This window comes from Magnolia sinica, chromosome 11 (assembly GCF_029962835.1).
Source record: "Magnolia sinica isolate HGM2019 chromosome 11, MsV1, whole genome shotgun sequence".
NCBI lineage: Eukaryota > Viridiplantae > Streptophyta > Magnoliopsida > Magnoliales > Magnoliaceae > Magnolia > Magnolia sinica.
The window spans coordinates 24791880-24817340 of record NC_080583.1 but is presented as its reverse complement, the minus strand read 5'-3'; the positions used below and the strand labels follow the sequence as shown (position 1 = coordinate 24817340).

Sequence of the window (25461 nt, the reverse complement as noted above, 5' to 3'; positions counted from 1 at the left end):
TGTGGGCTACCCCAAAGTATTGGGCCCCTATTAGAGAACTTCTCTTTAGATACATGTCTATTATCTAGACCTTGTCCCTCCTTGGGAAAGAGGAATATGATTCACATCATCTTCGTCGAGTAGCGCACTTACACCATTATGACCTATATGCATCATCTGCATGAATGGATTGCTTTGTATGTTGTTATAGGTTGATATGATAGAGGGATGGAGTTTCTCTCCTTGTGCACATTGAGTGCTTGTAGCTGGTGCATGATCTGTTTACGTGACTCATGCATTGGCATCACATTTCATGATGATACCGCCCTTACTTCAAGAGGGCCTTGCCTCCATAGGAACATTCGTGGATGGTCGTACGTGTGGACACATAAAATGTTACTTGAGTATGCAGGGTGCATAAGATGCCCATGGGTGAAATTCTCAAAACTTCCATAGTACCAAGGATCTGCCCTAACGCTGTGACTGAGTAGAAACTATGAGTGCATGGGGGCCTTATACTGTTAGGCCACGACTCCCACTATCGTGTAGTCGGCTGGGTAGGGGTATGACCTTACCCACCTGGTGAAAGTAGACATTGCTAGGCTGAGTCTGACTAACTCGTAAATGGGTCCACTACTATTGAGCTTTGTTGGTGATTGGTTATCCACAAGCGGGTAGTGAGGTCTCTTACACTCGTTTGATTGTGCAGGTCTGGAGAGCGACAGTCATCCAGTAGTGTAATGGGCCTCGGTGATTTGCTTATGATTGGAAATGTACTTGATATGTGGATTTGGGTATGAGCACTCGCATTACTTCGCATTGCATTCACATCGACTATATAAGGCCCCTTTATGCATCGCCTTGGTAAGGCGCCCAGAACCCATCCCATCGTATTCATGATAAGCCTCAGTAAGGCTAGTGATATTGTCATTGATCATGTTTCCCTTCTTGTATCTCCTGTTATTCTTCTGCACACCATTACGACACACTTCCAACACCTTTTAAGCTTCTATAAGCTTATGCACGATTGATGCGCATAGGTGATCCTAGGTTAGCATCGTAGTGGCAGAGCTTGGATTAGAGTTGAGCTGAGGACCCACCACCCCCCCCCCCCAAGTGTTGCAGATCTTCTTCCTTCTTCTTTTGATATCTAATGTATTTCTCTTCAGCTATGTACTTATAAAGGTTCAAATTTATAGTGGATTTTGTGATGTGTCCCTTTGTTATTTTCGAGATTTACTTGTTGTGATCTTGGGTATGCTTATGTTGGAAATGGTTATACGGTTATAGAAATCCTCCTTGAGGGATTCCAGGATTGGAACCTGCCTTAGGAGACGAGAATGGGGTACTACGGAGGCTGTTGTGGCCAGAACCGACTATTGGGTTCCTTGTGAGTTCGGTTACCAAGTCTGGGGAGTGACAAAGCATCTCGTGTAGTTCGAGTATCAGTTGTCTGTGTTCAACCTGGGTCAATCGAACTAGTCTGACGCAGCGAACTCAATTATGACTGCCCTCGTAAACTTATGGTTTACCGGCCAACCCAATTAACTAAATAGCTGCTGCAATAAATCAAAATACTAATAAATTAATTATCATAGCTACAGGAAATTGTATAAATAACGAATCGGGAAAATTCTACTTTGTTTAGGCATTTTATTGAATATGTAGGTGATTAATAGGAAGCATGAACAACAAATCTTTCAAATTCAATTTATGCTAGCATCCAATTGAACATATAGGCTTCATTACACATGGATTGCAATTCATGGAAAGTAAACGGGTCATACAAGTACACACAGGTTAGCATGCATTCATCCATTCATAACATAAATCATTAATCATGACATGGGGTTTAATAAATGGCAACCTACGGGTAATGGTCCGCACCTAGAAGTAGTTCATCGAATTCGTAACGCCACTCTTAGGATTTGAGTTCATAGATCGACTTGTCAGTGCCCTATACCAGTGTGATTAGCCCGTAAGGGAACATGCAATTGGCCTTTAAGGCCCAAATCTTTTTTAAAAAATGGGCTTGTTAGTTACCTTTGATTGTCACTGAAGCAATTTCGATGATGCAGTGTGGTTGCGGCTACGCCATGGGCTAGCGGGGATGGGGCAAATGCTCTAATCTACCCCCTCCTACACCTTCTCCTCCTCTCTCTCTCCCCTCTTTTTGTAAGTGGAAATTCGTATGAGAGTGAGAGAGAAATTTCTAGGCTTCTATAGTCTCAAATTTTGTGTCTAAATTCTTTTCCTTTATACTTGCCCATAGTGGGCTTGTTTTGGCCAACAAGGCCTCTTTGGGGGCCCGCTGGCTCATCCGCGCCAAGGGGCAGGTGCCCCATCATAGGATTCACAATAGTTTAAAATCGGGTGGAGATCGAATGCTTCGATCAACCGTGGAGACCTCATTTACGATGATCAATCAAGGACGCGGCTATACAGATATAAGCGAGAAATATCATTAACTCATACCTTGAGTTTGGTCGCAATCTAACAGTCAAAAGGTCGCAGCTTTACGAAATAGCGATGGGTCTATTTTACTTAAGTTTTCATATTTCAGCCTAGGGGATTTGCACATTTTAAGCACTTGGCTTCTGGCCCAAGTTGAGTAGTTCTAGGCACTTTCTTGGTTTGCCACCCGCGATGGGAATTAAGCCCAATAAGACAGACATTATTCTATAGTTTCAGAACTAGTGGCCTACTAATAAGCAATCTAGAGCTTGTTTGGATAATCAAGGCATTTCTGGAATGAATTAGGTATCAAGATTTCTTGTGGGCAAATATTAGGGTTTGGATTAATTATGCTCATAGTGTGGCCTATTCGCAATTAGCAAAAATGACGATTCTATCATGATCACTCTAAACCGCTGGTTCTTAGGCTAAATGAGTAACTAGGTTGATTTGGTTTATTAATTAAGATCCAACCCTTAGTCGTCTCGGCTTTAGGTAGGTCTTTATTTAGTTATGATTGCCTCGATTGGTCAATAATAGGTTGACTAGATTTGGGCCCTAAATGAACAAATCATGAGACTAGACTTGTGGTTTAAGTGATTGGGTGGATTTGTTGGCTTCCTATGGTTGATTAATCAAATTCATTTGTTCTTTATTCATATCACTTACGTACAGGCTCACCTCGAGCATCAAGGGTTAGTAAGTGACGACGTAAAATAGTTATATGAAAAAAATTAAGGATTTTTGGCAATCTAAAATAGAAAAAATTCAGGATGTTATAATAGGTGATTTAGTTGAGTTAGTGGAAATATTAAAGAATAAAACCTAAATTAGGCCCCGAAGCATCGGTCGAAACAAAAGTCCCAAATCCCCAACTTCCAATAGTTCTAGAAGTTGGATCGTCATCCCAAAATAACTCCACAAAGGTTAACGGAGTTTTGGGTAGTGTAAACATTAGCATCTTAGAGAACTAACAGAATAATGAAGAGTATAAGGTGAATACTATAGGGCTCAAACTGAGGCTATCAATCAATTGATGACATTCCTTCATGATAGGTTACTTGATAACTATCACTATAATATAGAATTTGTTGAAACTCAAATATTGCATATTTATCCTATCAATTACATTAGCTTTCTTGGCATTTAGGTGTTAATTCGATATAATTATATATGTTTTCTACATGCATGGTGATTTAGAAACCTAAGATGAATACGCGCTTAAAATGATGGATTTAGAGCTCAAAAGAAAATAATGAAAAATTGGAGATTTAGTGGACATTAATGAATAATTCACATGCTAAAGATTCAAGAAAACTAAGGATAAAGGATGAGAAAAAGACTGCAAAATCATAAAGTCCGATAACAGAAATAACAGATTGTTTGGTCCCTCCTAAGGTTGGTTCGGTCTGACCAAAAGTGCACAAAATAGTCTAGCAAGAAACCATAATTTTCGGAGTTAATATGGATCGACATTCGGTCCGACTGAAGATGAGTTTTGTTCCACCAAAGGAGACTTAGGTGTGACCTATATGAGACAACAACTTCTGACAAATATTAGAGAAATTCAGCTGCAACCGAGTAACTAGTTTGGTGCGAATGAAGACATGTTCGATGTGACTGAAGGCTACCATCGACTGCAACCAAAGCATAACAAAAGTGTGCAAATTGAAGTTAGTTTTAAGTCGGTGAGAATTTTTTCTATTTAAAGGGATTTGAGGCCTTCCAAAGTACGAATTAGGGTAGAGGAGAAAGACCTAGGGGTGGTAGAGCTTCTAAGGAGCCGTCCTACTTCTTCCCCTCAATTCTAGTTTATTTTTTCTAAATTTTCTTTTGTTTTCTTTCTAAGATGCTAGTCATATTATGCTAATCTTTTAGTTAAGGCTGAGGGATGAAGCTTGTAGTTTAATTCTAGCATTTAATTTATTTAATTCAATAACATTGATTAAATGATGATAGTAGATTGAATAGATTTGGATTTAATTTAAAGACTTTGAGTTGTTTATTTCTAGATTCGTTGTACACTCTGGGTACAATTAATGCTCGGATTTAAAATTTTTTTTGCTTGAATTAGACAAGGAATCAATCTGTATAATTGATTGATCTATTGACGCCTGAGGGTAATTTAAACACTTTTGATTCCCTGCATTAAGATCCAAGTACTACATGAAAGAATCAATCAATTGAAAATCATATTCCTCTTGGTGTTTATGAATGGTTTAAACAGAATTATCTTTTGATTGGATATGATAGGACTTCAATTCCAATTAAGATATACATTGAATCAGTAAATTGAATATTATCATTGATATGAGTGGATTCTTGGATCCTTAGTCTTTTATTTATTTATTTTAAAACTTTTTTTTATCTTGCTGGATTAAAAACTAAGACAAACCATTAGACTTAGATTAGTTTTATGCTATGTTCCCCATTCCTTATGGATTCAACCTCAGTCTCACTGAGTTATTACTACATCGCAGCCCTATACTTGGGGTTGTCAACCCCTGGGTTCGATCAAGTTTTTGGCACCATTACCAGGGAGTAGCGCGAACATAATTAGGTATATGTTTTATAGGTTTAATTTCTATTTTAGGCTAGTTTTTTTTTTTTTTAGAATTTTTAGAATTTTATTTTTAGGGTTTATTTTATTGTAATTTTTTCTAACATTATTAACATTGTTTATTTGTTTTTGTTCTATAAGATCTTCTAGTTCAAGTTCTCCCCTACGTGTAACATACTTCCTCTCTCCCTCTATTTCTTTTCTTAATTGTTGTAGGACCTAGGACTTAATATTAGAATTAGGGTTCTGTGTGGTTCATGTCCAAGTGGGTAAGGGACCATATATTTAAACTTTTAAGTAAATGAGGCTTAGTTGACAGGCTCTCGATCTATCGATGAGTTAAAAAACACCTAAATACTCCTAAAACATAATCTGGAACTATGGCTAAAACTGAATAAATTTTTTGATGAGAATCAAATGTGTAACACACCACTAGGTAGGACCGTGCATGATGAGAATGAAGTAAACCAAGATCCACCGTTTCAGACCATACGTGATTACTTACAATCAGCAAGAATAAGTACACCTTCTTATATGATTTTCTCAACCAATGTAGGAAACATGGACTTGAAATCAGGGGTGATCCAATTACTCCCTAAATTTCATGGGCTTGATTGAGAAAGTCCATACTTGCATATAAAAGAGTTTGAAGAGATTGTCACAACCATACACTTTAACAACATTCCTACTGATGTGGTTAGACTGAAGCTATTTATATTCTATCTAAAGAAGAAGGTCAAAGCATGACTTCACTCCTTACGACTGAGATCCATTGGCACATGGGCCGAGATAACTTGGGAGTTCCTTAAAAATTTATTCCTCATAAAACCAACACTCTCAAGCGTGATATTGTGAACTTCTCCCAAAAAGGGGATACAACTTTTTTCTAGTGTTGAGAATGGTTCAAGGACTCACTTCTTGCTTTCCCACACCATGGCTATGAGATTTGGCGGGTGATTAATTTTTTCTATAAAGGACTAAAGCCCAAACATGCGTCAATTCTTAGAAATGATGTGTAATGACTAGTTTACGAGCAAGGAACTAAAAGATGCTTGGGATTACTTTGACACGCTAGCCGAAAATGCCCAATCATGGGACACAGCCAACCAAGCTAGTAATCCTAAGGCAGTTCCAAGAGAGAGGGGAGTACATGTGCTCAAAGATGAGGAAGAGGTTAGTGTAACGTTGTTGGATTTCAAAAGGAAGATTAAGGCCTTGAAATCTAGGAAGGAAGCAATCTGGCCCATAGCGGTCATTGAAAGCGTATGTGGTATTTGCGAGAGCGATGTTAACTTAATAAAGGATTGTCCTACAATCCTCGTATGTCAAGAGGTGTTGCATGCTCAAGTGAATGCTGCAAATGCATATCAACGCCGTTTCAGTGCACAAATTTCCAACATGTACACTCTCGAATGACGGAGCCATCCAAATTTCAGTTGGAGGAACGAACCAACTACGAATGCACCCAACAATTTCCAAGTGCCATCTACTGAACCCCCATCTAAGGGAACTCTTGAGAATACAATGATTGCATTCATTCAAGGGCAACTGCAGGCCATAAATGAACTCAAAACTTTGGTTGCAAGAATCAAGACACAACTAAGTGTTAGGGAGAAAGGGACATTTTCGGCCCAACCTTGGCCTAACCGATAATTTGAGACAAGTGATCTCAATTCTTCAACCCAATATGTGGAAGATGTTAAATCCATCACCACCCTAAGAAGTGGTAAAGAAATTGACAAAGAAATTCCTTAAAAGGTTGAGAAACTTGAGGAATCCAAAGGCTCGAAGGATGATGTTGAATCTAGTAGTGCTCCACATGACATATAGCTAGTTTAGGAATACAAGCCTGTGGCCCCGTTTCCCCAATGTCTCTCTTCATTGAAATGGCCAAGTGAAAATCAAGACATATTAGAAGTTTTCTAGCAAGTCAAGATCAACATCCCCTTATTGGCTGCAATTGGACAATTTCCATCTTATGTTGAATGGCCAAAAACAAATCATTTAGTCTACCATGCAAACCTTGCAAGGGTTCAAAACTTTCATTGATAGAACTGAATCTCGCCTTAATGTTGGGGAGAAATAGACTTTCCCTACCCAATCACAACTAAACCCCAAAGGCCAATATGAGGAGGCTGATTCAAATTCTTCCAACCCACATGTTGAGCATGATAAGTTCATCACCACTCTTAGAAGTGGAAAGGTGTTTGACAAAATAATTACTAGGAAGGTTGAGAAACCCAAGCAATATGAAAATTCTAAGGGTGATGATGAACTTAGTAATGCTCAACTTGAAAAGAGCTCGAACTCAGTCATAAAGTTGTAGTTGTTGAGACTTAAATATTGTATATTTATCCTCTCAATTGCAGTATTTTTTTATGCATTCAAGTGTTAAGTTGATAAATTAATATATGTTTTATGCATGTGAGGTGATTCAAAAATTAAGGATGGAAATGTGCTTAAAGTGATGGAATTAGAGCTCAATGGAGGACATAAGGAAGAATTGAAGATTCCAAGGTTATGAAGGAAGATTTGAAGTACCAAAAGATTGAAGAAACTAAGTGAAAAAGGAACAAAGTAGAAGATTCAAAGTGGAGATTCAAATTGAAGGAATACAGAGTTTGTCAATGCCATCAATTGGATCTTCGATGCCATCAAGTGGATTTTGATAGGACTTCGATCCATCGAAGACAAATCGAGATACTATGGATTTTCCAGAAAATCTTGCTAGACTATTCCTTCGATCCCATCGAAGAACACTTCAATACCATTAAGCAATGTGCAAATTTTAAAAATCAGTTTATGGACAAAAAATAGTTTTCTAATCGATCCATTGAGTGGATCTTCGATGCCATTGTCAAATGTTTGATAGGTTTCGATCCTATAGAGCACCTATCAACGAAAGCTATATAAAGGGGTCCCTAAGACGGTGCTTAGTATCAAGTTATGATTTTGGAGGTGATTTCAAGTGAGGCGAAGCTCTTCCAGTGTCTTTTTTCCTCAATCTATCCTCCCTTGTTTTTTGTTTCTTTTGTTTAAGATATTAGTCATGCTAGGCTAATCTCTTAGCTAAGGCTAAGGGATGAACCTTTTGATAGATTATTGATATTTAATTCATTTTTTCAATTAAATTATTAGATTGGGGAAGGAATCAATCTATAAAATTGATTGATCTATTGCTAACTCTAGGTACAATAGATGCTTTTGATTCCTTATGATTGATTACCTAAATCTTCATGAGAAATCAACTTATTTCAATCCTCATATTATTGGACGATTGTTAATTAATTTTACCGTGTGATTTTTTGATTAAAATGGATTGGAATTCAATTTTAGTTGAGTTATCAACTCAAGGAGATGAATTAAGTTTAAATTTTATTAATTGGGTATTCCTAGATCCATAGTACTTTTAATTAGTTGTTTAAACTCTTTATTCTATTTTCCATTGTATTAAAAATCGAGAAAAGATGAGTATCTTTCACTATGTTCTCACCAATTCCCTGTGGAACGATCTCAGTCTTATCGAGTTTATTACTACAATGCAATCCTACACTTGAGATTACTTAACAAGTTTTTGGCGCAGTTGTTGGAGATTTGCGCTGTGAATACATAGGTTTAGATTAGGTTTTTATTTTCTAGTTCTAACCTAGGGTTTAATTCTATAAGCTCTAGTTAAGTTGCTTTTATAGATTATTTTTTTTTCAAAAATACTAACATTGTTTCTGTTTTCTGTTTTACAGCATCCTCTAATCCTAGTTCTTCTAAATTGGTAATTTTGTTCCTCTTTTCTTTCAATTTCTTCTAGTTAATTCTATTTATTATAGGATTTTTATTTTCATGTAGGATTTTATTTCCTAGGTTTAGATTTAGAATTCATTTTTTCTGTGTGGTTCATCCCCAAGTGGGTAAGGGATCGTACATAGCATCTTCTAAGTGAAGGATGTTTAGTCGACGAGCTCTCCATTCACCATCGTGTTAGAAAATATCTGAATACTCTTAAACCATCCCAAACCATGGATGCGAATGCTCTAAACATGGCTAAGCAATAGCCACACTTTTATGAGAATGTAGATGTGGAACCTGACACACCACCAGTTAGGACGGTGCATGATGAGAATGGGGAACACTATGTTCCTCCAGTCAGAACTTTTGAGGGACTATCTACAACCAATGAGGACAACCACACTGTCTTGCATGATTTTTCTAGTTAATGTAGGTAATCTAGTCTTTAAACCAAGAGTGATCCAACTCCTTCCTAAATTCTATAGAATTGATTCGGAAAGTCCATATCTACATCTCAAGGAATTCAATGAGATTGCAGCAACCTTACATTACAATAATGTCTCTCAAGATGTAATCCAATTAAAACTATTTCCCTTCTCTCTGAAGGATGGCTCCACTCTTTGAGACCACGCTTGATAGCGCATGGCCTGAGATGACCTGGGAGTTCTTTAAAATGTTCTCCTTAGTTCATAAAACCAACACTTTGAGGTGTGCCATCATGAAGTACTCTAAGAAATAAATAAAAATAAATAAAAGATGAAATGTTTTTTCAATGTTGGGAGATGTTCAAGGAACTCCTACTTGCATGCCCATATCACGGATATGAAATTTGGTGTGTTATTAGTTTCTTTTATGATGGATTGAACTCAAATATGCGCCAATTTGTGGAAATGATGTGTAATGGTGAGTTCATGACGAAAAATCCCGCAAAGAGATTATTTTGATAGGTTGGATGAAAACTCACAATCATGAGCTACCACCAACAAATCAAGTAATACCAAGCTTACGCCCAAAGAGAAAAGGGGAATATAAGTCCTCAAGGAGGATGATGATGTTAATGCAAATATTTTGGATCTCACTCAAAAATTTGAGGCCATGGAACTTAAGGTGGAATTGGTTCAACAAACCAATGTGCCATTGAGAGTGCTCATGGTATATGTGAGAACAATGCACACCTTACAAAGGATTGTCCCACAATCCTGACATTTCAAGACGTGTTGCATGCTCAAGTGAATGCCTTGAATGCTTATCAACGCCCATTAAGTGTGTTATTGTTGAGGGTCAAATATTGCATATCAGACCCCAGTTATTGCCTCGACTTATGAACATGGTACTGTCTAACGATCCTATTTAATCGTGTTTGTGATGCAAGGTGTATTTATGAGCTTAAACTGAAACAGGGTGCTTAAAGCATGGATTTAACGCTCTGATGACACCAAAAGCAAGGGACAGACCCCAGGGAGACCATGATTGATGGATTTACATACCAGAGATCTGAGAAAATATGAAATTGAAGCTCAAGCGGCCTGAAAGACATCCAGAATGCAAGATCATAAGGTTCCCACCTTCTTTTCAGCTCGAAACTTCATACAGGGCCTGAAGATCATAAATTAACCGTACATGTCGAATTTCAAGCCTCATATCCCTGTGAAAGTGGTCCATTGGTTAGATCAGCCCACCAAATCTCCAATTTGGAGCCAACTTGATACTTGGTATGCTTCAAGTTTGGTCTCAACACCTTAAAGGGGGTGGCAAAGCAGATGAATGGAATGAATATCTCATAAACATCAATTTAGGTCCCACTAATGTGAGTGCATGTGCACAGCACATGAGCACTCGCCGTGCACCGCACCAAGGAGCTCGGTCAGCAGGCCATTGACCAAGCTCTCCTTCTTTAAAATGGATTTTCCGTTTTCATGGCAACAGCGTCCGCACAGGGACTTGCGGTTGGGGCTCTGTGGGCCACTATCATGGTCCATATGATCAATATGGACCATCCATTAGAATCCCACAGCCCATGTTACCACCGCCTAGGTGACTAAATTTCAATACGCAGCAGAGATCGGATATTAACCGTTCAAGCGCAGGATGGACGGCTGAATGGAAAATCCGTGGGCCACACCAAATTCGAGTTGTACAATGACTTTTTCGACTGGATTTTCGAGAGGATTGCAATGGACGGTTTGGATTTCCTAACAGAACTCGATCATGGACCCCACCAATCAATTAGCATAAGCTCTGTTACGCGCGCTCTGTTATAGTGCATCCGAAGACCCGGTAGATCCAGGCTGTTTTGTGGATGTGGCCAGGATCGGTCTGATGATCCTGGCCATTCAAAACCTCTCCAAGGAAGTGACAACTGATGCCAAGAAGAATGCACGTCTTAGATTTTTTTTATTGGCTGAAAAGATGAATCGATGTAAGTCAGTTTCCAAAGAAACCGCACTGACTGTCTGCGTAGCTGCGTAAACAGATTACGCAAAATCTCATGTGCGGAAAGAATACTTCCGACTGAAGTTTTGCATGGACTCAAGCCACCGCCCTCGGGTCTTCTATAAAAAGAAAGGATGAGAGAGTGAGATTGAATTCAATTTTGGAGGGGACGTGGAGCAGAGAGAGAGAAAGAGAGAGTAATATTTATTTTTATTTTGTTTATTTCTACTATTTCTTTTTATGTTTAGCCTAATCATGTCTATTCTACGCTAAACCTCTTAGCTAGGGCTAAGAGGTTAAGCTTGTAGCGTAATGGGAGACTTTTTGCTTGTGCCTTTTGTTTAGACTGAACTGATGTTGATTTTAGTTTAATTAAGGAAATGTTTTTAGTTTTTAATGGTCTGTTGTGACTAAAATTACAATGGGTCCCGGATAACTTTGAGCATGTTCCTTTCCTTTTGATGTTTATGACGTCAGGAAGCCCCGTTGTTCACCATCGTCTCCTGGGCATGGTCAAATAACGGTACCGTTCCTAACCTTCATACATTGTTGATTAGTTGGTAATTAGTTTAATTCTGTTGTTTACTTTGTCTCCTGGGCATGGTTTGGTGATGGAATCCATTCTAATTCATATACCTTTCATCTCTTGAAAACTATATCAAAGGAAGTTCAGTTTTGATTTCCATGGTTACACTCTCAACTGGATGAAGATGGGACTCTAAGTCCAGTTGAGTTCTTGAAGAAGGCATAAGATCTCCCTGATCTCTACAAGTGGATCCTCTAAATCCCTAGTTTCATTTTCCTGAATTCTTTAAGTTTTTAGATAATTATTTCATCATTATTCCTCAAATTACAGTCGATTTAGATTTCATCTTAGTCTAGTTCTAGTTCTACTTAGTTTCAGATTATGTATAGGTTTCAGTACCTTGGGATTCGACCTCGGTCTCACCGAGTTTATTACTACATCACAACCCTATACTTGGGGAGTGAACAATTATTGAATGTGAAATATTGTATATTTCCTCATCATTATGCATTGGCTATAAGTGTTCTTAATTTATCTAATTACAGGAGTGTTGATATGCGAGGTGATTTAGAGAGATAAGATGGAAATGATAATTAAAGAGAAGATTTAATGCTTGAAGAATGACCAAGTGAAATATTGAGTCTATAGAGGTCAATATTGAAGAATTCAAGTGCCAAAGATTCAAGAAAACCAAGTGTGAAGAAGAGAGAAACTATTGGAAAAATCGCAAAGTGCATTAATAAAAATAATAGACAGTTCGGTCCCACCTGAGGTTCACTCGGTTCAACCAAAAGTGCACAGAACTATTTAACAATAATTTATGATTTTTAGATGTAATTTGATTTGACATCCGATCTGACCAAAGTTAGGTTCGGTACCACTAAAAGAGGGTTCGGTGTGACCTGAGGGATATAAAGACTTCAAAAAAATTTTAGAAAAAATCAGCCATAGCCGAAGGCATATTCAGATGTACTTGGTATGATTTTGGCATGACCGAAGGTGATCGTCGATGACCAAAACGTAATAAAGGTGCATAAATTCAAAGTCAATGTAGGTTTTCCCTATTTAAAGGGGTAATTTAGGCTATTTTAGGTACGATTTAGGGTTTGAAAGAGAGGAAGGAATAGTGGAGCGTTTGCAGAGCCGTTCTTCCTCTCTAATCTTTTAGTTCTAAGTTTCTTTATATATATATATATATATATATATATATATATTTGTTTGAGTTTAGTTTGATCATGACAATGGTTGGTTAAATCTCTTAGCTAAGACTAAGAGGTGAAACTTGTAGTAATTTTTAATAGTCTAGTTTAATTTTGTTCAAGTTGTTTAGTTTGAATGTTGAACGACTCATTGATATTGGTTTGAATGAACCTTTATTTTTAGTTTATTTTGATTCATTGTCAACTCTGAGTACTTTTGATGCTTAGGAAAGCTAAGATTGATAGCTTATTTATTTTACAAGGGATTGATCTATAAAATTCATTGATCTATCGTATACTAGGGGAAAGATAGATGCTTTAAATTCCCCACGATCAATACTTTGGTGCTTTATGTGGGAACTGAATCAATTGAAGTTTAAATATATTTTGGTTTGTGAATGATGAATTAACTACTCTATTATCGAGCTGAATATGATAGGACTTTGATTCTAGTTGAGTTATCTAATTGAATCAAGTGAATTAGATATTAAGAATGACTATAAGTGGATCCGTAGAACTCTAGTGTTTTGCTATATTGATTTTCTTTTTAAATTGTTTGAGTTTCAATAATTACTTCTTATAATTCAATTCTATAGTTAATTTTAATTCTAGTTCTAGTTCTAAAGTGTTTTAAAGCACGCACAATTATAAGTCCATGTGAATTCGATCTCGATCTCACCGAGTTAAAACTACATCGCAGCCTTGCACTTGGAGTTGTCATCCTTTTGGATAGATCAAGTTTTTGGCATTATTGCCAGGGACTTTGCCTGTGTTTTTCTGAAATATCTTAGGGTTAGAATTTGTGTAGGATGATGATTAGTTTTCTCTAAGTTTCTAGATTAGATTTTTTTAAGATTTACGGATACTAACAATGTTTGTTTCTTTCGCAAAATCTGACTTAGAATCATCAATCGGGTACTATCCTTCCAACTCTCTTTCTTTAGTTTATTTCAGATTTCTTATTTTGTTGTAGAAGTCTTTTATTTTTTGAAATTTAGGTTTAGGTTTAGAATTAGGTTTCGAGTGGTTCATGCCCAAGAGAGATTGTGACAACACTCTTTGTCTCGTAAGTGAAGCAAGACTAGTTGAAGGATTGCCAATCCATCACCGGATTAGAAAACACCTAAGATCCTCTAAATTGGCCAAGTACAAGACTGAGAATCAACCCTATCGTCGTGTCGAAAAACAACAAGATGATAATGATGTGCACAATGGTTCCCTAGCTAAACCCTACGTGATTATTTACAGGCAAGTAGGATGAGCACCCCTTCTTGCATGATTTTTTCACATAATGTAAGAAACATGGACTTTAAACTAGTAGTGATCAAACTGCTTCTGAAATTCCATGGACTAGATTCTAAGAGTCCATTCTATATCTCAAGGAGTTTGATGAGATTGTAACTACCCTACACTTTAACAATGTATCGGATGACACCGTAAGACTAAAATTGTTCCCGTTTTCATTGAAGGAGAAGACCAAGTCATAGCTTCACTCCTTAAGGCCAAGATCAATTGGGACATGGGCTAAGATGACCCAGGAGTTCCTTAAAAAGTTCTTCCCGGTTCATAAGACTGACACTCTTAGAAAGGCCATCATGAACTTCTCACAAAAAGAGGAAGAAACCTTCTTCCAATGTTAGGAGAGGTTTAAAGAACTTCTAAGTGCTTGCCCACATCATGGCTATAAAATTTAGTAGGTCATAAAATTTTTTTTGTAATGGACTAACTTCACCCATGCGCCAATTCATAGAGATGATATGCAACGGGGAGTTCATGAACAAGGATCCTGATGACGTGTGGGACTATTTTGACATGTTAGGTGAAAACTCATGTTCCTAGGATACTTCAGCCAAGCCGATGCATCCCATGTTAATCTAGTCCAAGGAAAAGGAAGGAATGCACGTATTAAGTGAAGAAGATGACGTCAACACTAAGATGGCGAACCTTAGAAGAAAGGTCGATGTCATGGAATTGAAGAACATATAAACGGTCAAACCTGAGGAGACCCTTGAGACTGTTTGCAGTATTTGCATAAATAACATACACTTGACGCAGAAGTGTCCTAAATTCTTGTGTTGTAAGATTTGTTACATGAGAAATCTAATGCCATGAACAATTATCAAAGGCTTTTCAGCGCTCCAATCTCAAACACATATAATTCTAATTGGTGGAACAACCCAATCCTCAGTTGGCAGAATGAACCAACAACTAATGCAGATAAAAATCCTCAAGGGCCCCTTCCTTCGAACCTTATCCTATTGTTAACACGGAAAAGGACCCAGTTCAAAAATTCATGCATGATCAAGTGCAATTCAATCAAAGTGTTATGCATACATTTGGCATCTGAGGCATGTGGATTTTGTTAGGACACTAATTTTTGTACCTTATTTGTCAATCACGTGAGTCCTTGTGTCACACTGTCAGTTGAGCTATTGGAAAGTAAAGGCTGAATACACAAGTGAAGATAGAGCATCAAGGAACAAAAAACAAGCAAATGAGGTGCCTTGCTGACCCTAACCCTTGACCTAAAACAACCTTAGACCTTTAGATGATCTAGGATTAATAGGAATACCAAATTGATCATCCCTTAGCTTTAGAAAACCAAGTGAAACATGATAAACAAGGCCAGTAGAGGTGTGAAACTGTTGTGAAAAAGATAGCCCAAAACAATAGTTTTTTATGGTTGTTTGATGGCATCGAGCTACCATCAAAGGCCCTCTCGAAGGAATCGATCGAGAGTCATAACTGCCCAGCAAGCACATGATATTTGTTCTAAATTTCTCGATGGCATTGAGGTCCGTTTAATGGCATCAAAGGTAGCTCAATGACATCGATCGAGAGTCAAAATTGTCCAACAAGAAAATGACATTTGTTTTAATTTTCTCGATGGCATGGAGGCCACCTTCGATGGCGTCGAAGGTTAAGTTCGATGGCATCGAAGGACCCCTTAAATTGAGAGTCAAATTTTTCCAACAAGAAAATGACATTTATTTTTATTTTCTTAATGGCATCGAAGGACACTTTTGATGAGATCGAAGGTCTGTCTATGATATTGAACCAAGGAATCAGATATGTCCAGCAACATTATCGAATTTTCTCGAAGGCATCAAAGCATCCCTCGATGGAATTGAAGGGATTTTGATGACATCGAAGCCTCCTTCGATGGCATCGATAGAGCCATTTTTTACCCATTGGAGCTTGAACTTTTTATAAAGGACATTCGGTTCTTAGGCATTTTGATGGATTTTTGGTACAATAGAATCTTAAGAGATTCCATGTTCATATCCTTCATCCCAAGCCTCTATACCTTGGAGTTTTAAGACATCTTCTTTAAAATTAACACTCTTATAAAGATTTCAACCTCTACCTTGAAGATGTGCTTGAACTCCTCCATTTTTTAGAGATTAGACTTAAGCTATCTTGGCATACCATTGTCCAAATCATTTAGAAGACCCATCTTGTAACGTCCTGGATTTTCACTGTTTTGGATTTCCAAAAACCCTTAAAAACCTTCGATATGACTAACTTACATTGTTGCTTATTAACCCTTGATGCTCAAAGTGAGCCTATGCGTGGGTGATACTAGTAAAGAACTACACAAATTTGATTAATCAACCGTAAAGAGCCAACGAATCCGCCCACTCACTTAAGCACCGAGTATAACCATCATGATTTATTCATATATGGCCCAAATCTAGCCAACCTATCACTGACTAATCAAAACGACTACAACTAAATTAAAGATCTACCTAAAGCCGAGACAACTAGGGGTTGGATCATAATTAACAAATCAAAGTGACCCAATTATTCATATAGCTTACGAACCAACAGTTTAGAGTGATTATGACTAAATCGTCATTTTCACTAATTATGAATAGGTCGCACTATGATTATAGTTAATCCAAACCCTAATCATTGCGCATAAAAAATCTTGCTACCTAATTCATTCTAGATATGCCTTGATTTTCCAAACGAGCTCTGGACCGCTCGTTAAAGGGCCACTAGTTCCGAAACTATAGAATAATGTCCGTCTTAATGGGCTTGACATCCATCGTGAGACATCCAGTCGAGATCGTGACTCGAATTGCTCAACTTGAACTCAAAAGGTCAGTGCATGAGTTGTGGGAATATTCTTGAAATTTACCAAGAACTTAAGTCACTTATCTACGTACGGTCTTTACCTAAGTTGTAGCTTTCAAACCGTTAGATCAGGACCAAATTTGGGGCAACAACCTAGAGTAATGTCCTACACAAATCTGTATAGTTGCGGACCCAATCGATAGTCGGTGACCGTCAAGCAGACTTCTGATCATACCCGTCGATCAACGCATCCAAATGATAGGCCGATTGTGTCCATGAGTAGATCACTGCTAGAGCTAACTATCTAATGATGGGTGTCGACTCCTACACCCCGTAGTGGCCCTCAAATGGTAGAAAAATACTCCCCTAAGGCTAGTATAGTAAAAATCTAGCCCTTAGAGCCATTTACATTAAATCTGGCACTATATAAAGGCCTTATATAGGCACCCCCTCCTCCCATACGAATTTTATACCCTAAAGCAAGAGAAAAAATGAAGAAAGGGAGAACAGAAAGAGGAGAAAGAAGAAGGGAGAGAGCTTCGGGTGTGGGTGTTGGCACACCTCCGCCCTCACATCCCATCTCTAGCTGCCTCACCGTAAGAAGAGTCGTCGCCAGGATTTTCTCGATAATAAATGGAGGTAAGTGTTGAATTCCACTTTTAATCTAGGGTTTCAATACTTGTTTGTCCCTATTCTCACAAGCTTGTATGCCGCTTAAGTATTTCAATGATTTTTCTCAAAATTCTAACCCAAGGAGCGTCATGATTTGGGCGAAATGTCACAAGGTGTGGACCAAAAATGTTTAGGTTACCGTTTATGAATCCTACCATTCAGTGAATGATTTATGATTGCCAACTTAGAATTTACATGATAACTTGTGTATTTTGATTTCAGTCCATGATTTACAAATCTTAAGATAGTGACACCTATGTGTTCGATGAAATGCCTGAATGAGTAGATTATTGATTTTGATGATTGAATGTAAATCCAATCATCTTTAATGTTCGTTGACTTGATTAGATTAAAAAGTAAGACTACAAGAGTAGTCTAGTTAGTCGGCAAATTCTCGGCTACGAGTTGATCAAATTAGTTTTGCCACCTTGGGCAAATTTGATCGATTCAGATCAAACACAAACGACCGACAGTGGCTGGACCACGCGGAGTGCTTACACACTCTATGCCGGTTACGCCATTGTTCGCTCGTATCAACCGAAATTGTCCAAAGAACCGACTAACCCTATATATGTTCACCATGTATGATCACAACTGTTGGAATCTGAGACATACCCTTTACCAATTGCAAAGATCTACTATTAACCATTACCATCGCGATCCTCAAGACTCGTGAGCCGGACATGGTGTTATGAGACACCATGTCCATGCTGTCGGCCTACACTGGGGTGACGAGCCTCCCTGTAGTGACCGTGAGCACTACTTTTACAGCCTGCCTTTCGTATTTATTCAGCCGGGAGTGACGAACCCAGACGGATCATGAATTATAGACGTAGGACCGTTGTGGTCATCCCGCGTCTAATAATTCAGTCGAGACTAATGACTAAAAGGGAGGTATCCTGGCTTTTCCAAACTGTTGAATGAATAGGTATAATTAATCACTTGGCTAACATAATCATTCACCACATTGCATTAGCTTAAAATGTGTCGAAACAAGCGTGGTTGTCGCGTGATGAAGAAGTGTTGTCATTTGCAAAACAGGTGGTCGAACCACGCGTTGAGGAGTGTTGTATGGTGAGGGCATGTATCATTTCACAAACTCCATTATTCGTATTAAGAAAAGTAATTAGGAAATGCTTGTTTTACGTTGCTTTATCATTCCTGTACTAGTAGACTTGATAACATGTGTAACTCATACTTTATGAAACCACTGAGTTGATCACTCACACCCACTCTGAGACGGTGCTTTAAAACACCATCCAGACACTGATATAGATGTAGAGACCACCAAGGCCGATGGATTAGACCAGGTGGGCATGGATGAGGAGGAGTTCTCTTACTTCTAGCTTTTTGATGGGCCGATGAAGGCTGTGCACTTCTCGACAGTGAGAGTTGAGCGATCGGGCTTAGCTAGACGCCACATTTCCATATTTTTGTTGATTTTAGAATTGTATCTTGGACCCAGCTGGACCCATAATCTGGATAATCATACTACTTGTGTTTAAATTTAATTTTCTGTTTTGATCGTGTTTATTCCAAAGTATGATATACTGTTTAGTATAATCCTATATATGCTTAATTGTCTAATGTAGAAGTAACCGATAAACCAGCTCTTACAAAGCATAAATGATGCTCAGAATCTTGAGAGAAATTCAGGGCATTACAAGTTGGCATCAAAACATGAGTTTAGGATTAAACTGGACCATGGGCTGTGGACTCACCATAATATATTCGCTGACATAGATAGGGGCGCTAAGATTTAGCGACATTAAACTCTAGGACTAAACCCTTAGTCATCTTCAATAATTGAACTTTAACTTAGGAAATTGACCTTGGTAAGGGTTAAATTAAGAGAGTGTAGTCACGATGAGGGTAGATTCAGGGTCTTGGAAGCACTGAGAAGTATTTTAGACCGCACTTAGGCGAGAACCCATAAGTTGCGCATTCACCCAAACAATCAAACAATCCCCACTCGCACGATATAAGGAATGTTTTTTTTTTTTTTTTTTTTTTTTTTTAAAAAAAAAAAAAAAAAAAAAAAAAAAAAAAAAAAAGATGTGAATTTAAGCATGTTTATGATTATTTTAGATCAAATGACAATCATATCATGATGTGTAACGATAAAACCATGCTACCGCTTATTTTCAAGGAGAATACATACAAGTGAGTTGGAGAGTGCCACACTAGGTCTAGTGGGAAAGGTAAGTCTTCATCAATTTAGCTAGTGTCATGCTAGGGTGGAAAGGCTCACTGAAACCAATACAACTCAGGCAATACCAAATCATATTTGGACCAAATGACCAAATATTCACTTCGTGGAACAATCCCATTCATCCTATCGGTGGACCTTTTTTTTTCTGCTAAAAGAGTCATTGTTTAACTTCTAATCTAACTACACATCATACTAAGGTCTGCCAGTTGAAATATCAATTAATTTGTCCAATGTGATCTTCATGGGCTCCTATGGAAATTCACCCTCATCAGTGGAACTTTTCATCTGATCAATGTCATACAAAATGGATGGTCTGTATTGCATGGAAAATGGTCAGTGATTTGATAGAATCCACTTAATTTGGATTACATGGCCCCAGGGAACAATGTTGATGAGAAGATGAGAACCATCCCGTCTTTGGAAAACTGACGGTTATAAAGAAGTAGGATGATGTTTGGGAGGTTCAAAGGCTTTGATCAGAAATAGGATGATGTTTGGAAGGATAGAATTCTCTGATCAATATGACTTTTTATCACTTTTTCATGGTGGCCCACGAAAATGATCTTCGACTTAACACTACAACAAAAACGGCATTAACCTTATAAGGGGGTCCAGATCAATGATTGGACCATCCATGTCTCTAAAAGCAGGAGGGTTCATTTAAAGGTTAAGTGCACCTGGTGCAATTGAGTATCCTCGTAATTTAAGCACTAGTGATTTTTAAAAAATAAAAAATAAATAATAATAATAATAATAATTTATAGGAGCAAACATTCGGTTCAAGGATATATTTCCTTTGGTTGCTTTTTAATGAATGGAAGCAATCCATCTCCCTTGATCATGATGGTATATATGTATGCTAACCCATACCATTCAAATCCTTGGCTCTATTGTGGTTGGAGTGAAGATCCGCTGGTCTCAAGAAAACTAATCATCACCATTCCCTGGTCTTGATCTACTCCACCTTAAGCAAATTGCACACAACATTCCCTCCAGTGCTTCTCGGGCAATTGAACCGCCTTCTCCTTCTTACAACCCAATATTTCCTAAAGAATCAGCCAGCTATGATACTTCGGGTTTTGACAGATCGTGTTCTTAGTGCATGTTTGGTACATTGGCAATCCAACAGCATGGGTTTTTTGGGCATCTGCTGTGCCTAAACCCAACACTCCTTCTCACAGCACCCCATCTCACAAGCAAAACCCATCACCATCATCTTCATCACCACCCATCTCAGCTCCACCACCAGCGAAACCCAATCATCACAGCACCACCCATCTTAGCTCCACCCACCACCACCATCATCTCACCCGACCACATCAGCAACACAGCAGCAGCAATTTCTACTGCAAGGAAGTGTAGCAAGATGGGGAGGGGCAGCAGCTGCCGCCGCAGGTGGACGGCAAGTGCGGCGCACCACCCCTCTTGCGGCATCGCCGCCCCAACCGACAGAGGACTGCGGTGTCACCACCGGAAGTGCGGCACACCGCCACACCGCCCCAATCTGACAAGGGACCGCGATGTCACCGCCATTTGCGCGGCTTCACCGCTGGCCGAACGTGTGTAGGGTTGTGTGCATTTGTGTGGAGTCACTTGAAGACCTCTCAAGCTCTCTCTCTTCCTCATTCCAAACCCCACAACCCTTTTCTTCCCGTCTCCAAACCCATCATCAAAAGTTCATCCCAAATCTCTTCTTCTTCAATTCTTCAATTCATCTCAATCTCTACAACCCATCCACCCCCATTTTGCCAAAACCCATCTCCAAAACCCTCTTCTTCTTCTTGAATCTCATTTCTAAAACTATCTCTTAAATCCACTGTTGACGGTGAGAGCTTGCATTACACCTGAAATCATTCCAATAGTTGCAGGTGTAATATGTGTGTCACTGTACACTATCATTCTATTGGGCACATGGCCCACTAATGATGATCAGCACTATCCAAACATTGTCCATGTAAATTAGCACCGTCGAAACATTGTCCAACACTGTCCAAACATTACTCATGTAAATCAGCACCATCCAAACATTGTCCAGCACCGGCTAAACTTTATTTATGTAAATCAACGATTAAAAATCGTTGGTTAGTCACTCAAAATGATATTGTGCTGTGGCCCATCCGACACTTGAAATTTCATCATTTTTGAGCATAGCATATATTTCAACAGGCTTATCATAACCATTGTGTCAAAAATTACATCTCTCTAATTAGGGATATTGAAATTGATTTAGTAATTAAATTCAAACCCCTGTAAATATACCATGCATAGGTATTTTTTTTATTAAAGTTGATTCACACTCTATGCTACCAAATACACAGCTGATTCACACTCTATGGTGCCAAATACACAACTAGGTGCATTAGGTGGGATTAAGATGGATGGAAATTGTCCCTGGATTGGGTGTCTCCCATGCTGGATTGGATGTATCCCATGTTTTCTAATGCTATGTTTAGAATGTCTCCATAACAATAACAAAATAAAATAAAATAAAACCCAAGAATTTGGTTTCAAATTGCACTTGAATTGAACCTGGATGAAGCAAAAATCCATCATTCATGGGATTAGTAATCCCATCTCACACTTTCCAACACAAGGATCATTTTCCAAAGCCTACTAAGACAATTTTAATCCCATCTCACACTCCTTCCAAACATGCCATTTCCAATTTTAAAGTGGGATTAGTAATGCAATCTCATTTAATACAAGTTAATACCACTGTCCAAACAGGCCTTGTGAGGATTTCAGATCCTGGAGGTTTTGGATCCAGAGGGGTTCCAAATCCACGCTACCAAACAGGCCCTAGGTAAATTGGAGATAGGGCATGATTGAGTACATGAGAGTGCATTCATCCTGGTCAGATGCATCCTCTGAATGGATTAGATAACATATACAACACATTTATAAAGTTTTTAACGGTGGGTGTCCTAATCCCAGCTGTTCCCTGTGGTGCGGCCCATCTAAGTTTTGGGTCCATCTATTTTTGGGTCTAATAAGAACACAAGATGCACACATGATGGACGGATTGGATGTCATTTACATATAAGGGTGGGCCCATAAAATCTCGTAGGTTAAGCTTAACTTACAAAGCTTTGTGGTGCATAGGGCCTCATCCTAACCATTGTATCTCACCCATTTGGAAGACACCATGTTGTTTTTGGAACATCCATTAGATGGTCACTAATTTCCCGGCTAGGTTTATGCGATGATTGTGATTTTAATGAGATGGACCACACCCATAGGACCAACAGTCTGGAAATGAGGGCTGAAGTCTAAACAAAACACAAGAATTCACATAAGGTCAAGTTTGTAATTTCATCTGTGGTTTTGAAAGGACCATAAAAAAATGGAAAATTTGGCGGATGCTGTTGATTTTGGATAACGTGGCCAAATTGCTACACGCAAAAAGAAAAAGAAAAGAAAAGAAAAGAAAAAAAGAAGAAGAAGAAGAAGAAGAATATGTGATATAGCTCGTTTGACTCTATAGCCTAGTTTGCTTACTCGGCTTCACCATTTGAGGTGTGCGCATAATAGTTGTGTTGGGTTTAGTACTGGATGGGACCATGTCAAGATGCGAGTGTAGTCAATGTGAGGCTCCACCATGGTCAGTTCTTAGATCCCAGTGTCATATCTCGAGTACTTCCCCAAGTGAGACTATGAAGCACTCGCACACACCCTCTTTGCGAATGAGTCAGCCTACCACCATAGTGTAGTCAAGATATTTTGAAGAGGAGAGTAACACAAGAGAGCCTTTAAGATAAGAGAATTTGTTGAACTAGAACTCAAGAATGATGTTTATGAGGTTAGTTACAAATAAGGACCCATCTTCCTTATATAGACCTAAGACCCTTTTAGCTACTTTACAGGGATAGCTAAGATGAGGCTTGTGATGGTCATCATACGGCTAAGAAAACTTTAGAAACTATCTAGATAATCCTACGTAGTCTCTACAATACATTCTTCTACCACTCTAGAATTTTCTACACATGTAGGAACCTCTTAACCTACAAAATGTGCCAAAATGCCTAGTTTCATGGAATAGCCTCCTTGAAATTTCCAGTATGTCCTTGACATCAGTTAAAAGATGAAGATTGATGCCCTGTGGATTGCCAATCATGAAAATTTTGCCGATCTACCTTTTAAAAACCGACATTGAATTTTTGGCAGAAGTCGAAGACTATTTTGATGATCTGGTTTGGCCGGCATTCTAGTCTTCCAAGTTTTAGCCAAATAACAATCTTCCACATTTAAAGTGCAATGGAGAAAATAGTTTCCAAGTGAGTATTGGCATGGCTCTTTACGAGGCCTTGTATGGACACCCATGCTAATCCCCACATTGTTGGGCGGAGGTCGGCAAGAAAAGCTTAATGGGTCCAAACTTGGTTCAGGTGACCTCAAAAAAGATAGATATTATCAAGCGTTGACTCCTAACGGCCTAGAGTAGACAAAAGAATTACGCCGATTCTAGACAGCGCTCGACGTGACTCCGCCAAAATTTTTCTGCATCCTCCTTAACGTTATTAGTACTTCAAACCTCTGAAATATCTTAAAACTTTCAATTCTTCCTTCCCTCTCGAAGTTAACGAAACCGAAGCGTGGTTTACTTATAACTCACTAGTCATAGGATTGAAACGGTAACATTGAGAGAAAACCTAAGGCCCTTGGGAACCTTTCTAGGATAATCGTTTTGATCATAAGCATCATGAGAGACTCATTACCCACTAAGTCAAACATAAATTAAATTAGAACTCTCTTTGACAAAGACTCGAATGACAACCTAAAGATAAGAGATTTGAACTTTCATATTATGTGTGATATTCCCTAAGCATTTAGGTTGATCAGACTACGAAATTATGGGACTATACACTTATGTAGTATTCGCTGCTTGACCCAATTCTCAATCTTGAGCGACTACCAATGGACTCACTACTTTGACCGAGCAGAAGACCAGGATCCATCAGGATTAAGAAGGGATACAACGAGTTGTCTGCCTTGGTCAGGTAGACAATCGACGTATCGAAATTGAGCCTACCACAACCGTTTTACCATATTAACCTAATCATGAAGAGGATAATATACCTTAAGTAAACTTTATTGTCAAACACAGTGTGATAATAATGATTTTGACATCTTTTTTTGAACCTCATAGGTGGAAACTTTTAAGGAGGGTAGACTACAATAAGACAAGCCATTAGAGTTAGTATATATACCTTAACACGTATATGAATGTTAAATCAATTGAAACTTAGGCATATGAAATTAGAATATCATTACCTATTTACATTAGGTAATTTCGAAGACGAAATTGTTTTTAAGGGGGGTAGATTGTAACATCCTGGATTTTCACTGTTTTGAATTTCCAAAAACTCTTGAAAACCTTCGATGTGACTAACTTACGTTGTCACTTATTAACCCTTGACACTCGAAGTGAGCCTATGCGTGGGTGATACCATTAAAGAACTACACAAATTTGATTAATCAACCGTAAAGAGCCAACGAATCCACCCACTCACTTAAGCGTCGAGTATAACCATCCTGATTTGTTCACATAGGACCCAAATCTAGC

General features: G+C 38.4%; 1 non-coding gene across 1 annotated transcript; it reads right to left on the bottom strand.

Moving 5' to 3' along the window:
- Positions 1-14511: 14511 nt before the first annotated feature.
- LOC131219769 (small nucleolar RNA R71) lies at positions 14512-14618 on the bottom strand. Its single transcript, XR_009158413.1, has one exon. It is a non-coding gene; the product is annotated as a small nucleolar RNA R71 (small nucleolar RNA).
- Positions 14619-25461: the final 10843 nt, after the last annotated feature.